Source organism: Bombina bombina, chromosome 7 (genome assembly GCF_027579735.1).
Source record: "Bombina bombina isolate aBomBom1 chromosome 7, aBomBom1.pri, whole genome shotgun sequence".
Classification (NCBI taxonomy): domain Eukaryota; kingdom Metazoa; phylum Chordata; class Amphibia; order Anura; family Bombinatoridae; genus Bombina; species Bombina bombina.
The window spans coordinates 155,886,287-155,900,949 of NC_069505.1; the positions used below are offsets into that span (position 1 = coordinate 155,886,287).

A 14,663-nucleotide genomic window follows, 5' to 3' on the forward strand; every position below is an offset into this window, starting at 1 on the left:
CTTAAAAGAATCTAAAATTGATCATCAAATAAGCTGAAATTTGAAGGACAAATTGTGCATCTTTAAATGTATTATGAATAAGAGCAGAAAGTAACAATAGAAAAAATGTATCATTTTGTATCTGTATCGCAATTCCCTTTGTTTTGAATTAATGCCTAACCAATCATATGCAGGGGTGACGGTATAAAAGACCTGACCTCCCATCTATCAGGAGCTTGACAAAGGCCCAGACTGGGCTGAAACGTGTTGCTCCGCCCACTTTTCTAACACACAGGTGACTGGAACTAATTACCAGCGTCGAGACCGCACAGAGACCCAGAGCACAGTTTGGTCTATCTGGCGCGAGTGCTGATACAGATTGCAAAAGACAAGAGGTTTCCTTCATTTCGGGGATCCATCCAGCAGTGACCTAATCCAGGACCGCTATAGAGAGACAGCTGGGACTTCATAGAGCATTTTCGGTCTCCGGTTAAAACATCACTAACTTCCAGCTGACGTGGATCTTCCTTGGTTTCCAATGGGATCTTTGTTCTCTATCTCGAATTAATCATTTGTGATAGTGACTGTCTCATTGTTGTTTTATTGTTATTTTATTTATGCAATTTTATTTTGAGGTTTTAGGGATTTTATTGATACTACATTGTCAAACGCCTGATCAGAGTGTTATTTAAATTTGGTTTTAAAAGGATTTTTGTGCACGATTAAGACTGTAATAAAATTTGTTTATTTTTTACTTGCACCATTACTCTGGTTCATCCTTAAGCACATCCCTTTATTTGGGTTTATTAATCAACTACCCAGTTTTTACATATTTGTAAGGAATTATCATTTCCATCGTACTAAGGTAATTTATTGTTTATAGTATACAATAATTAGAACCTTTGCATTACCAATTTAAGCTACACGTTAGCGCCAGGGGTTATTATAGTAATATCCTTATTACAATTGTATGATTGTATTCCTTTCTGTGGAGTTTGAGGATACTCCATTTACCCAGTGGTTTATTGGTAACTTTCCCAGCGCAGGTTGTTCACACCCCTCAGTACACTAATGTTAGGGGGTAACAAGAAAGCAGGAGAGAAGGAGGTTATGAGCAAAGCGAAGGGGACAGGAGGGAGAGTATCTGGAGATGAGGTTGTAGATATGGGGGAAGCAATGTTATTGAGAGCTTTGAATGTCAGAGTTCGGATTTTGTGTTTTATTCTGAAAGTTAAAGGAAGCCAGTGAAGGGACTGGCAGAGAGGTGCAGCAGACGAGGAGCAATGTGTAAGGAAGATCAGCCTGGCAGAGGCATTTATTATGAATTGTAAGGGAGATAGACAGCAGCAAGGGAGGCTGGACAGGATGCAGGGTTGAGGTTATGATATTATTATCAACAATTAGAGAATGTTGGGGGCAGGGATATTTGAAGAAGAGGGGAAAATAAGGATCTCAATTTTGGAGAGATTTTGCTTAAGGCAGAGAGAGGACATCCAGGATGAAATATTAGAAAGACATTTAGTGACACAAGAAAGGGGATAGGCCTGGTGCAGAGAGGCAGATTTGGTTATCATCAGCATACAATTTATATTAAAACCCGTGGGACTTTTTTAAAGAACTTAAAGGGACACTGAACCCAAAAATTTTCTTTCATGATTCAGATAGAGCATGCAATTTTAAGCAACTTTCTAATTTACTCCTATTATCATTTTTTCTTCATTATCTTGCTATCTTTATATGAAAACAAAGGCATCTAAGCTTTTTTCTTGGTTCAGTACTCTGGACAGCAGTTTTTGATTGGTGGATGAATTTATCCACCAATCAGCAAGGGCAATCTAGGTTGTTCACCAAAAATGGGCCGGTATCTAAACATACATTCTTGCATTTCAAATAAAGATACCGAGAGAATAAAGAACATTTGATAATAGGAGTAAATTAGAAAGTTGCTTAAAATTTCATGATCTATCTGAATCACAAAAGAAAAAAATTGGGTTCAGTATCCCTTTAAGGATCATGTATATATTGAGAAGAGAATGGGATCAAGGACAGCTATGGGAGCAAAGTTCACCCCATCCTATGCCAACCTTTTATGGGTTGTTGGGAGCTGTCCCACATCTTTGGAGATGGAAACCTGTTTAGACAACACATAAAGTACTATAAGCATTTTATAGATGAATTGTTGTTGATTTTGATAAGCAATGAAAACAGTAGTTAAGAATCTCTAAAATAACTAAATAATAACCATTTGGGTTTATCTTTTACTCATGAAAAACATGGCACTTGCATTAACTATTTAGATATAACTTATATGGAGTACCGAATAGTAAAGTCACAACAGAGGTATATAAGAAGCAAATTACTGGCAACACACTTTTACATGTTAACAGAAATCACACAAGTAGGATTTTTTTCAGCAGTGGCCAAGGGCCAATTCCTCAGGCTAAAAAGAAATTCTACGAATATTGAAATGTATGAGCAAAAGGCAGATTAATTTACAAATCAACTAGGTAATAGGGCCTAACCAAAAAAAAAAAAGATCATTAATAGTGTGAGAGCCTCAGTAGAAAAGATCAAAAAAGAGGAACTATTAAGGGACAAATCCAGAAAGACAAAAAGTTGTGAGGGTGTGAATTTTGTTACTAATTACAGTGCCCAATGTAACCAAATTTGCATCATACAGACATATTTCCAATTTTAGCAGCAGAGGAAGCATTGGTAGATACATTAAAAAAGGGCTGCAATTTCTTTTACTTAAGAGCACTGTATATTAGTAATCAGGTTGCACCTATACAGTTAAAGAGGTCAGAAGAAGCACTTGGTTAATGCAATTGGGGTGTACAGATGCGAAAATATGACATGTAAAGCATGTGATTACTTGTTACCAGGTAATGGTTTCACATACTCAATCACAGGAGAATCATTTCAGCACATAACAAGAATGACAACTATGTGGTGTATTTATTGACTTTTACACTATGCAATATACAGTACATGGGTCTCACCACAAGGGAGACTTGCACCCGTATAAGGGAACACCTAAACAATATGAAGTATGGCAGACTAACCACACCATTGATCCTTCTCTTTACCTTAATACATCATAAATCAGCTAATAGCTTAAGGTGGATCATCATAGAAAAGGGGAAGCCACATCAGCGAGGTGGAAATAGGGAAATAGGGAAATAGGGAAGTCCTTTTGGCAAAGAGATAGGCTTTTTGGATCTTCAAATTAAACGCAAGAGTCCCAAGGGGTCTTAACTCGGAATTTGACCTCATTTGAAAATCAAAGGACCCATCCTAGCACAACATGATATTATGGAATATAAGAAAAAGGTAGATAATGATGTTAATAAGGTGATTATCGCGGGTGTTTGCACTCATCGGGTTTTCCTCATGTATTACAAGTTGAAAATAAATGCAATCACTTGAGTGCAATCCCGTTATGCTAGAATGATAACCCCATTCTCAGAGCTCTGGTTAACTGTTTTTCACAAAACACATAACAAAATACATTACAAAGTAAGTTACACTAATAATAACAAAAAAAATGAAGAAGGATTTGATCGGTAAAAAATTGCAACACTTTATTTTGTCACTTTAAAAATCTTCACAGAGGAAAGACCAGAGAGTATGTGAGCAAAGCACCGCAGGCTACGCTCACATATTCTCTGGTGTTTCCTCTGTGAAGATTTGTAAAGTGACGAAATAAAGCGTTGCAATTTTTTACCGATCAAATCCTTCTTCATTTCCTTTGCCTCTGCTTACACCAGCTGGATTGCTTGTTACGCACAGACTACAACTGTGAGTCTGTACCCGTTCCGCTCCTCCTCTCTTTCCCCCTGGACTGTGATGTCATAGATCGCAGGATTTTCTGCTTGCCAGCTGTTCTGACCGTTTGCTGAGAGAGTGAGGGACGCCGAGAATATCGGTTATGGATCAAAGTGATTGTGGGAAATAGTCTCTGCATTCTGGTAAGATGGGTCTGGTACACATATGTACTTTACTGGTTTGGCAGTCCTTTTTGTCGACAGTGATTCTAGGGGGTGTTTGAGGAGGAATTTGACATGGAAAGGAGTAATATGTGGTTTAAGTGGCTCTGATACACAGGGGTCTATTTATGAAGCAGCGGATGCTGCTTCCGATCCTCTCCGCTTCAGTTCCAACTGAAGCGGAAGTTAAGATGCAGAGGTCCTAAGACCACTGCTCCTTAACTCGTCCGCCACCTCTGAGGTGCCGGACAGCAATCAGCCCGATCGAATACGATCGGGTTGATTGACACCCCCTGCTAGCGGTCGATTCCCCGCAAATCTGGAAGGGGGCAGTATTGCACCAGCAGTTCACTAGAACTGCTGGTGCAATGATAAATGCTAACAGTGTATGCTGATGGCATTTATTGATGTGCGGCAGACATGATTCGCTATAGCGTATCATGTCTGTCCGCACCTACATAAATAGACCCCACAGTATTATCCTTTTTTGGATCTTGTTTGGTTTTTGGAGTATTGAGACATTTTCCCCTTTTTCTTTGTTTCATTTATTGATATTACACACTCATTTTAACGCCATCTAATAAAAATTATTTAAAAAAATGCACAATAAAGTTATAAATACCATCATATGCAGAACATAATCTAAACATGTATATGTATGTATAAATATATCTCTATATGCTAGAAAAAATGTAAAGAACTACTCAAAACTATCCCAATATGAAGTGGTGTACAGAAATAGAAAATCACCACTCCTAGTGCTCGGAGAATCAGGAATGAAAGAACAAAAAAGTAAAAAAAGCAACCAAGGTATTCTTAACCAGCACAAGGGTATTTACTGTCAATAAGAAGCATTAGCAATATAAACATTCTATCAAAATGAGATTGTCTACAAATCTTAATATGAGTTCAAAGTAGTACCACGTATGGAAACAGTCAATCACAGCAAGAGGGAAAGTAAACAACCTCAATAATTGCTGGTTCAACACGTGCAAAAAGCTTAGTTCTAGCAAAGTTAACGCTCAAGCGGGAGTATTAAATAGTGCTCCACTTGTAATCTGACCCTAAATGAGAATATTAAACTTCAATTAAATTAAAGGTTCAAAACTTTAAGTATTCAGTTCCCAAGTGTTTAAATGTATGAAGTAAACTCTGAGTTTAAATTTACTAAGGAATAATTGTGAACACATGCATTATTCTCTGATTAGTCTTAGTGCATTTGCTTATGCACAAATAAGTATATAATGGGAGAAATGTAGTAAGGAAAAAATATTATTCAGACAGGATGTATTTAGGTCTTCAAATGATTTAATACCTTCTTAAGAGTAGATTAGAATAGCAAAGACCCTCCCCTATTGTGATGGATCATAGGTTTTGTCCAATCAATGTGCTATTGGACCTATAAAAGAATGGAGATACCTTAGTGAAATCACAGCTAAGAATATGGCCCAGCCAAAACATGTCAGCTGTTTTACAGCAAGAAAAGGGGGCACTCTCTTTCTTAAACAATTAATAATACATTTAAGTTTTATTGTGCCCTTGCTCCTTTCTCTGTACTCTTTATGCAAGAACCAAGGACAGAGCCTTGTGGTACCCCAACAGAAAGTGGTAAAGGGGCAGAGGATGTGCCAGAGAAGTTTATACTAAAGGTCCAGATTGACAGGTAGAAGGAGAACCACAAGAGGGCGATGCCAAAGGATTGAAGGGTTTGGAGCCAGAGAGTGTGGTTAACAGTGTCAAAGGCTGCAGACAGATTGAGAAGAATTAATTATTAATAACCTTAATCATTGCTGTTTCTGTGAAGTGTTGGTGTGAAATCCAGATTGCAATGTATCAAGACGGGAGTTTAATGTGAGGGAATGTGATAAACCTGTATATATGAGCCTTTCCAGAAGTTTTGAGGAATGGGGGAGTAGGAAAATAGGGCAGTATTTGGAAGGGCATGATGGATCGAGAAGATTGTTTGATGATAGGTGTGATTAGTGCATGTTTTAGAGATAAGGGAAATATCCCAGTGTTGAGGGAGAGATTAAAAATATGTGTGATGATTGGAGTAATAGGAGAGAGAGAGAATTAGTTGTAAAGGGGATGGTATCAAGGGGACAAGTAAGAAGTGAGGTGAGAGGAAGCTATAAGGGCAGAAACTTCTTCCTCACTAGCAGGGGCAAAAAAGCTGAATCTGTGGCTTTGTGGTTTTTAATGGCAAACCTAGTTTATTTATTTTTTATTTTATAATAAAGGTTCTAAAATAACATAATACCATATAAAATAAGCCATTAACCCTTTGCCTGAACATATCTAAAAATCCCCTTTCAGAACTGTGATTCACAGCAGCAATTAACAGCCTTCTAATTACCAAAACCAATGAGAAGCTCATACATGTTGGCTATTTCTGATTTTAAAATCATTTGAATTATCACTGAACATGTTTTGTGTAAACAAGGTCAGTGAGAAACCCAACATTTATTAAAACATTTTCTTCTAAACTATTGCATTTGGCAATCAGCTGACTACTAACTGTTGACATTAAATTTACCAAAATAGGCCTAAACCAATACCTTGAGTCGTCTACTCGTAAAATATAAATAGTTTGTTTGGGCAGTTATACAATAACAAATAAGCCAGTAACCATTTGCCTTAAAGTATCTAAAAAAATTCCCTTCAAAAATGTGATTCACAGCTGCAATTAGTGGTCTTCTAATTGCCAAAACCAACGACAAGCCCATGTCTGTTATTTCTGAAAAAGAGGATCCCAGTGAAGCTTTTACAACCATTTCTGTTATGTCTGCACAAGTTGTGTGTAAATAATTTCAGTAATAAGCTCAAAGTTTGTGAAAAAGTTAATCATTGTTTTGATGTTATCATATTTGGCACACATTTACCTGCCAACTGGTCACATGAAATATACCAAAATGGGCCTGGATCAACACCTTGGCTAGTCTACTTTATAAATATATATCGTTTTGGGGGTTCATTTTGAGAATCCTTGCTGTTGTTCCATCCCAAGTGACTAAAAATCTTCTTTCAGAAGTGTGGTGCACAGGTAAAATTAGCAGCCTTCTGATCAACAAATTAATAGTAACCCCATGAATGTCTGCTAATTCTGAACACAGGGAATCCTAGAGAAACTTTTGCAAGCATTTTCTTATGGCTGCATAAGTTGTGTGTAAATAATTTCAGCAAGAAACCCAATATTTGCAAAATAGTTATTTTTTTAATATGCTCAATTTTGCATTCATCTGATGGCCAAATTGTGTCATGAAATATAACAAAATGGTCCTAGATCAATACTTTTGGTTGTCTAAAATATATTTGGTGGTCAATTTTGAGAATTTTGAGAATTTGGGCAGTTCTGCTATACCAAATGAGAGTCACCCATTGCATTATCTAGAACATGGCTTACATAGTTGCAAGTAAAGACCTTAAAAATAATGCAAAATATATATGTGTGGTCTAAGCTGAATCAGAGGATGCTAATGAACAAATCTTTAGATTTTTTTCTACAATTAGAAAGCTACTTTTTTCTGTGAACAAATAGCTTGTTAAAACTGTTATCCACTGAAAGATATTTTTAAGCAATATATATATATATATATATATATATATATATATATATATATATATATATATATATATATATATATATATTCTGCACTCTCCCTATTAGGGAATCACCGTGTGTTAACACAGTATGAAGCAAAAAAATCTGAGATGTTGGATATCTCATTTTTATATCTTACCCAGAATCCTCTTGTGCATTGGTAACAGTGTATATTGAGTTTTCCTGGGTAAAAGCAAGTGGGGATACTTGCCTATATTGTGCTAATTTCCTATGCAACCATTTGTATTGATTGATATATATATATATATATATATATATATATATATATATATATATATATATATATATATATATATATATATATATATATATATATATATATATAATTCATAGGTAAATAAAAAAAAAAAAACAAAGGATTTATTTCTGTTTAAATGGAATGATAGCAAAAATACTAAACATTCTCTGGTACATTGAGAAAGTTTTTCTTTAAATTCCCGATGGTGAAGGGGATAAAATGACATGTTCTAATCCCTAAACCGGGCAAATCGCCGGATAAACCACAAAGCTATAGGCCAATTTCACTGCTGAATACCGATGTCAAGATATTGGCAAAGATCTTGGCAAACAGGGTTAATAGGTTCCTGCCTGACTTGATTGCCTTAGATCAGGTTGGATTTGTCCCTGGGAGGGAAGCCAGGGATAATACCCTTAAGGTGCTGCAATTGATCACACACTCTGACTGAGAGGGGCTGCCGTTCGCCCTGTTATCCACAGATGCCAAAAAAGCATTCGACAGGGTGAACTGGCAGTTCCTTAAATGTACCCTAGAAAAGATGGGGTTTGGGAGAGGTTCATTAGGACAGTTTTCTGCCTCTACTCTGCACCCAATGTGAGGGTTAGGGTTAATGGTCTCTTCTCTGATTCATTTAATATCACCAATGGGACTAGACAGGGGTGCCCCCTGTCCCCACTGTTGTTCGCCATCTCAGTGGAGGCTCTGGCGTGTAACATCCGAGATAACCAATTAGTTAAAGGATACTTATTGGGTGGGCGAGAATATAAGATTAGTATGTATGCAGACGATCTACTATTCACCCTACGAGACTTGGAGACCTCTGTCCCCGCTCTGTTGCAAGAATTCACTAGATATGGAGATGTCTCAAACTTCCTGTTAAACACCTCTAAGTCGGAAGTTTTAGGGGTCAAGTTGGCCCCATCTGTAAGAAATTGGTTGCAGGAGCATAGCCCGTTCCAGATTAAAGATAAACAGTTAAAATACCTAGGAGTCAACCTGACGGTCTCTATGGCGGATTTGTTTGAGGCAAACTATATGAGACTTAGACTAGAGATTGCGGCCGATCTTTCAGCATGGAAACACAAAACAATTTCTTGGTTGGGAAGGATAGGAGTGGTGAAAATGAACGTGCTCCCCAGGCTACTATATTTGTTTCAAACATTGCCCATCCCACTCACTCATAATTACCTCGCCCAGTTGCAAAGCTTAGTTGAGGAATATATTTGGCAGGGAGTCAGACCCAGAATTAATAGAGCGACAATGTTTTTATTAAGGGAAGATGGTGGCTTGGGTCTTCCAGACCTTAAGCTGTACAGAAAGGCGGTGATCTTGCAGAGAGCGGTTGAATGGTGTCAGGCAAACCCACAGAAAGATTGGATCACATTAGACAGAGATATACTACGGGTAGGGGACCTGATGACCCTGCTATGGACAGGTAGTAAACACAGGCCCCCAAGTGTACAGGAGTTCCCCCTTTTGGCAGAATTGTTTAATATATGGGATAGCATGCTACGAATTGATCCTCATATGACCTCCTTGTACTCTCCCCTAACACCGGTATATGGGAACCCTGATCTGCCCATGCAGGCTAGAATGCCTTTAGAACAGATTAGGCTTCATGGTAGCCGTGTGTCCAATTTTGTGGCAGTTGGGAGATTAAAGACGAGAGAAGAGATCCAAATGGATTTTCCAGACTTTCCAATAGCTTGGTTCACCTATTTACAAATCAGGCACTACATAAACACCCACAAACACAAATCACAGTTATTGAGGGACTTGATGCCATTTGAGTCATTGTGCACAAAACAGACATCATCGAGGCACTTGGTTTCCATCATTTACACCCTCCTTCTTCACCCCGGAGATGGCCCCCTTCCAAACTACACCAAAATGTGGCATAGAGAGTTGGGCGCAGTATTTACCAAAGAGGAATGGCAGCAGATTTTCCGTGCCGTGAGGACCCTGTCGGTCTCCGCCCGTACACAGGAGTTGCATTACAAATTCTTAAGCCGGTGGTATCTTACCCCGTCTAGACTCAGGACAATCTACCCCAGAGTATCAGACAAGTGTTGGAGGGGATGTGGTGAAACAGGTACAATATTACATATCTGGTGGGATTGCCCACTTTTGGAGAGCTTCTGGTCCTCTGTATGGAGGGAAATTCAACAGAAACTAGACTTAGAAATCCCAAAGACACCAGAGATCCTGCTGTTCCACTTTCCCAATAAAATAAAGAACCCACTGAAAAAGACTCTCTTAATGTTAATGTTGACAGGGGCCAAGAACCTAATTCCCCTCCACTGGAAGACAGCCCAGATCCCCACATTAGTGGATTGGAGAGAAAAAGTGCAAAATATCCTGTTGCTTGAAAAATATCATTATGTTAAAATCTCGAAACTAGATGTATATGAGACGCTGCTACAGATATGGGACGGTGATCGCCCGGAAGGGTGAGATGTAGGCTTGAGGTTCGTGGGTCTTGAGTTGATAGTGGCTAACGGCTGGCGAAGTTATTATTTTTTTTTTCTTTTTTTTTTTTTTTTTTTCTTTCCTCTCCTCCTTTCCTTTCCCCCCCCTCTCCCCATTTCTATCTCTTCCTCTAATTTAACTGGTTCCTATCTTCTCCCATGTGTGTGTAAAGATTGGAGAAGTACGGATGCTGGAGTTTCTCAGCTCGGCAGTACACCAGGAAGTGTTGTTGCTTTATAATAACTACTATAGACCTGATGTGTTCTTGTGTATTTTTGTTGTTCATTCGGCATGTCTTTGGTTAAAGGGCATGTCAGAAGTATTGGAAACTTTTTTGAAAATGTAGGTATAGAGCTAATTGAGTAATATGTATATAACAGATGATATGAGTATAGATGTATGCCAGCTATCCTCTAACAAGTTCGCCTGGATCCTGAGTTTTTTGGACCCTATTATATGCTATATGCTGTTTCAGTAGGGGTGGTCAATGTACTGTGTCATAATCTGTTATTCTGATTATTTTTCTGTGCAATGTTTGCTGATTTTCTCAATAAAGCTCTTTGAAAAAAAAAATAAAAAAATGACATGTTCTATTTGAATCATGAAAGGTTAATTTTGAATTTACTGTCCCTTTAATAATAAACACATTTACTTTCATTATCTGCTAAAAAAAATGCAGATGAAGGAATTAAATAAAATAATCGAAAAAGGATTGTGATCACCTGGAAACCATTCTACAATTATTTGTAATGTTAACTAAGCCAAATATCTGAAGATTGTGATTAACATCTTACTTTGATCTTTTAGTTTCCTTTGTTGAAGAGCATTCCTAGATATGTTCAGTCATGTGCACATGTCAAGCACTATATATAGCAGAGGTGTATAACATTTTATTTATCACATTTAATACAAGCTGTATAGTTGTAGTCTAACAGAAGCCTTAGGCCTAGATTTGGAGTTCGGCGGTAGCCGTCAAAACCAGCGTTAGAGGCTCCTAACGCTGGTTTTGGCCGCCCGCTGGTATTTGGAGTCAGTGATTAAAGGGTCTAACGCTCACTTTTCAGCCGCGACTTTTCCATACCGCAGATCCCCCTACGCCATTTGCGTATCCTATCTTTTCAATGGGATCTTTCTAACGCTGGTATTTAGAGTCGTTTCTGAAGTGAGCGTTAGAGCTCTAACGACAAAATTCCAGCCGCCTGAAAATAGCAGGAGTTAAGAGCTTTCTGGCTAACGCCGGTTCATAAAGCTCTTAACTACTGTACCCTAAAGTACACTAACACCCATAAACTACCTATGTACCCCTAAACCGAGCTCCCCCCACATCGCCGCCACTCGATTAAAATTTTTAACCCCTAATCTGCCGACCGCCACCTACGTTATACTTATGTACCCCTAATCTGCTGCCCCTAACCCCGTCGACCCCTGTATTACATTTATTAACCCCTAACCTGCCCCCCACAATGTCGCCGCCAGCTACTTAAAATAATTAACCCCTAATCTTCCGACCGCAAAGCGCCGCCACCTACGTTATCCCTATGTACCCCTAATCTGCTACCCCTAACACCGTCGACCCCTATATTATATTTATTAACCCCTAATCTGCCCCCCTCAACGTCGCCGACACCTGCCTACACTTATTAACCCCTAATCTGCCGAGCGGACCTGAGCGCTACTATAATAAAGTTATTAACCCCTAACCCGCCTCACTAACCCTATCATAAATAGTATTAACCCCTAATCTGCCCTCCCTAACATCGCCGACACCTAACTTCAATTATTAACCCCTAATCTGACGACCGGAGCTCACCGCTATTCTAATAAATTGATTAACCCCTAAAGCTAAGTCTAACCCTAACACTAACACCCCCCTAACTTAAATATAATTTACATCTAACGAAATTAATTAACTCTTATTAAATAAATGATTCCTATTTAAAGCTAAATACTTACCTGTAAAATAAATCCTAATATAGCTACAATATAAATTATAATTATATTATAGCTATTTTAGGATTAATATTTATTTTACAGGCAACTTTTTAATTATTTTAACCAGGTACAATAGCTATTAAATAGTTAAGAACTATTTAATAGTTACCTAGTTAAAATAATAACAAATTTACCTGTAAAATAAATCCTAACCTAAGATATAATTAAACCTAACACTATACTATCATTAAATTAATTAAATAAAATACCTACAATTACCTACAATTAACCTAACACTACACTATCAATAAATTAATTAAACACAATTCCTACAAATAAATACAATTAAATAAACTAGCTAAAGTACAAAAAATAAAAAAGAACTAAGTTACAAAAAATAATAAAATATTTACAAACATAAGAAAAATATTACAACAATTTTAAACTAATTACACCTACTCTAAGCCCCCTAATAAAATAACAAAGCCCCCCAAAATAAAAAATTCCCTACCCTATTCTAAATTAAAAAAGTTACAAGCTCTTTTACCTTACCAGCCCTGAACAGGGCCCTTTGCGGGGCATGCCCCAAGGATTTCAGCTCTTTTGCCTGTAAAAAAAAACATACCATACCCCCCCCCAACATTACAACCCACCACCCACATACCCCTAATCTAACCCAAACCCCCCTTAAATAAACCTAACACTAAGCCCCTGAAGATCTTCCTACCTTGTCTTCACCATACCAGGTTCACCGATCCGTCCTGGCTCCAACATCTTCATCCAACCCAAGCGGGGGTTGGCGATCCATCATCCGGTGCTGAAGAGGTCCAGAAGAGGCTCCAAAGTCTTCCTCCTATCCGGCAAGAAGAGGACATCCGGACCGGCAAACATCTTCTCCAAGCGGCATCTTCAATCTTCTTCCATCCGGTGCGGAGCGGGTCCATCTTGAAGCAGGCGACGCGGATCCATCCTCTTCTTCCGTTGTCTCCCGACGAATGACGGTTCCTTTAAGGGACGTCATCCAAGATGGCGTCCCTCGAATTCCGATTGGCTGATAGGATTCTATCAGCCAATCGGAATTAAGGTAGGAATTTTCTGATTGGCTGATGGAATCAGCCAATCAGAATCAAGTTCAATCCGATTGGCTGATCCAATCAGCCAATCAGATTGAGCTCGCATTCTATTGGCTGTTCCGATCAGCCAATAGAATGCGAGCTCAATCTGATTGGCTGATTGGATCAGCCAATCGGATTGAACTTGATTCTGATTGGCTGATTCCATCAGCCAATCAGAAAATTCCTACCTTAATTCCGATTGGCTGATAGAATCCTATCAGCCAATCGGAATTCGAGGGACGCCATCTTGGATGACGTCCCTTAAAGGAACCGTCATTCGTCGGGAGACAACGGAAGAAGAGGATGGATCCGCGTCGCCTGCTTCAAGATGGACCCGCTCCGCACCGGATGGAAGAAGATTGAAGATGCCGCTTGGAGAAGATGTTTTCCGGTCCGGATGTCCTCTTCTTGCCGGATAGGAGGAAGACTTTGGAGCCTCTCCTGGACCTCTTCAGCACCGGATGATGGATCGCCAACCCCCGCTTGGGTTGGATGAAGATGTTGGAGCCAGGACGGATCGGTGAACCTGGTATGGTGAAGACAAGGTAGGAAGATCTTCAGGGGCTTAGTGTTAGGTTTATTTAAGGGGGGTTTGGGTTAGATTAGGGGTATGTGGGTGGTGGGTTGTAATGTTGGGGGGGGTATGGTATGTTTTTTTTTACAGGCAAAAGAGCTGAAATCCTTGGGGCATGCCCCGCAAAGGGCCCTGTTCAGGGCTGGTAAGGTAAAAGAGCTTGTAACTTTTTTAATTTAGAATAGGGTAGGGAATTTTTTATTTTGGGGGGCTTTGTTATTTTATTAGGGGGCTTAGAGTAGGTGTAATTAGTTTAAAATTGTTGTAATATTTTTCTTATGTTTGTAAATATTTTATTATTTTTTGTAACTTAGTTCTTTTTTATTTTTTGTACTTTAGCTAGTTTATTTAATTGTATTTATTTGTAGGAATTGTGTTTAATTAATTTATTGATAGTGTAGTGTTAGGTTAATTGTAGGTAATTGTAGGTAGTTTATTTAATTAATTTATTGATAGGGTAGTGTTAGGTTTAATTATATCTTAGGTTAGGATTTATTTTACAGGTAAATTTGTTATTATTTTAACTAGGTAACTATTAAATAGTTCTTAACTATTTAATAGCTATTGTACCTGGTTAAAATAATTAAAAAGTTGCCTGTAAAATAAATATTAATCCTAAAATAGCTATAATATAATTATAATTTATATTGTAGCTATATTAGGATTTATTTTACAGGTAAGTATTTAGCTTTAAATAGGAATAATTTATTTAATAAGAGTTAATTAATTTCGTTAGATGTAAATT

The 14,663-nt window shown here is 38.1% G+C and overlaps 1 protein-coding gene across 2 annotated transcripts in view; it reads left to right on the plus strand.

Moving 5' to 3' along the window:
* Nucleotides 1–14,663, plus strand: part of LOC128666024 (anoctamin-3-like) — a 353,414-nt gene that overhangs the window by 266,581 nt on the left and 72,170 nt on the right. The window lies entirely within an intron of this gene.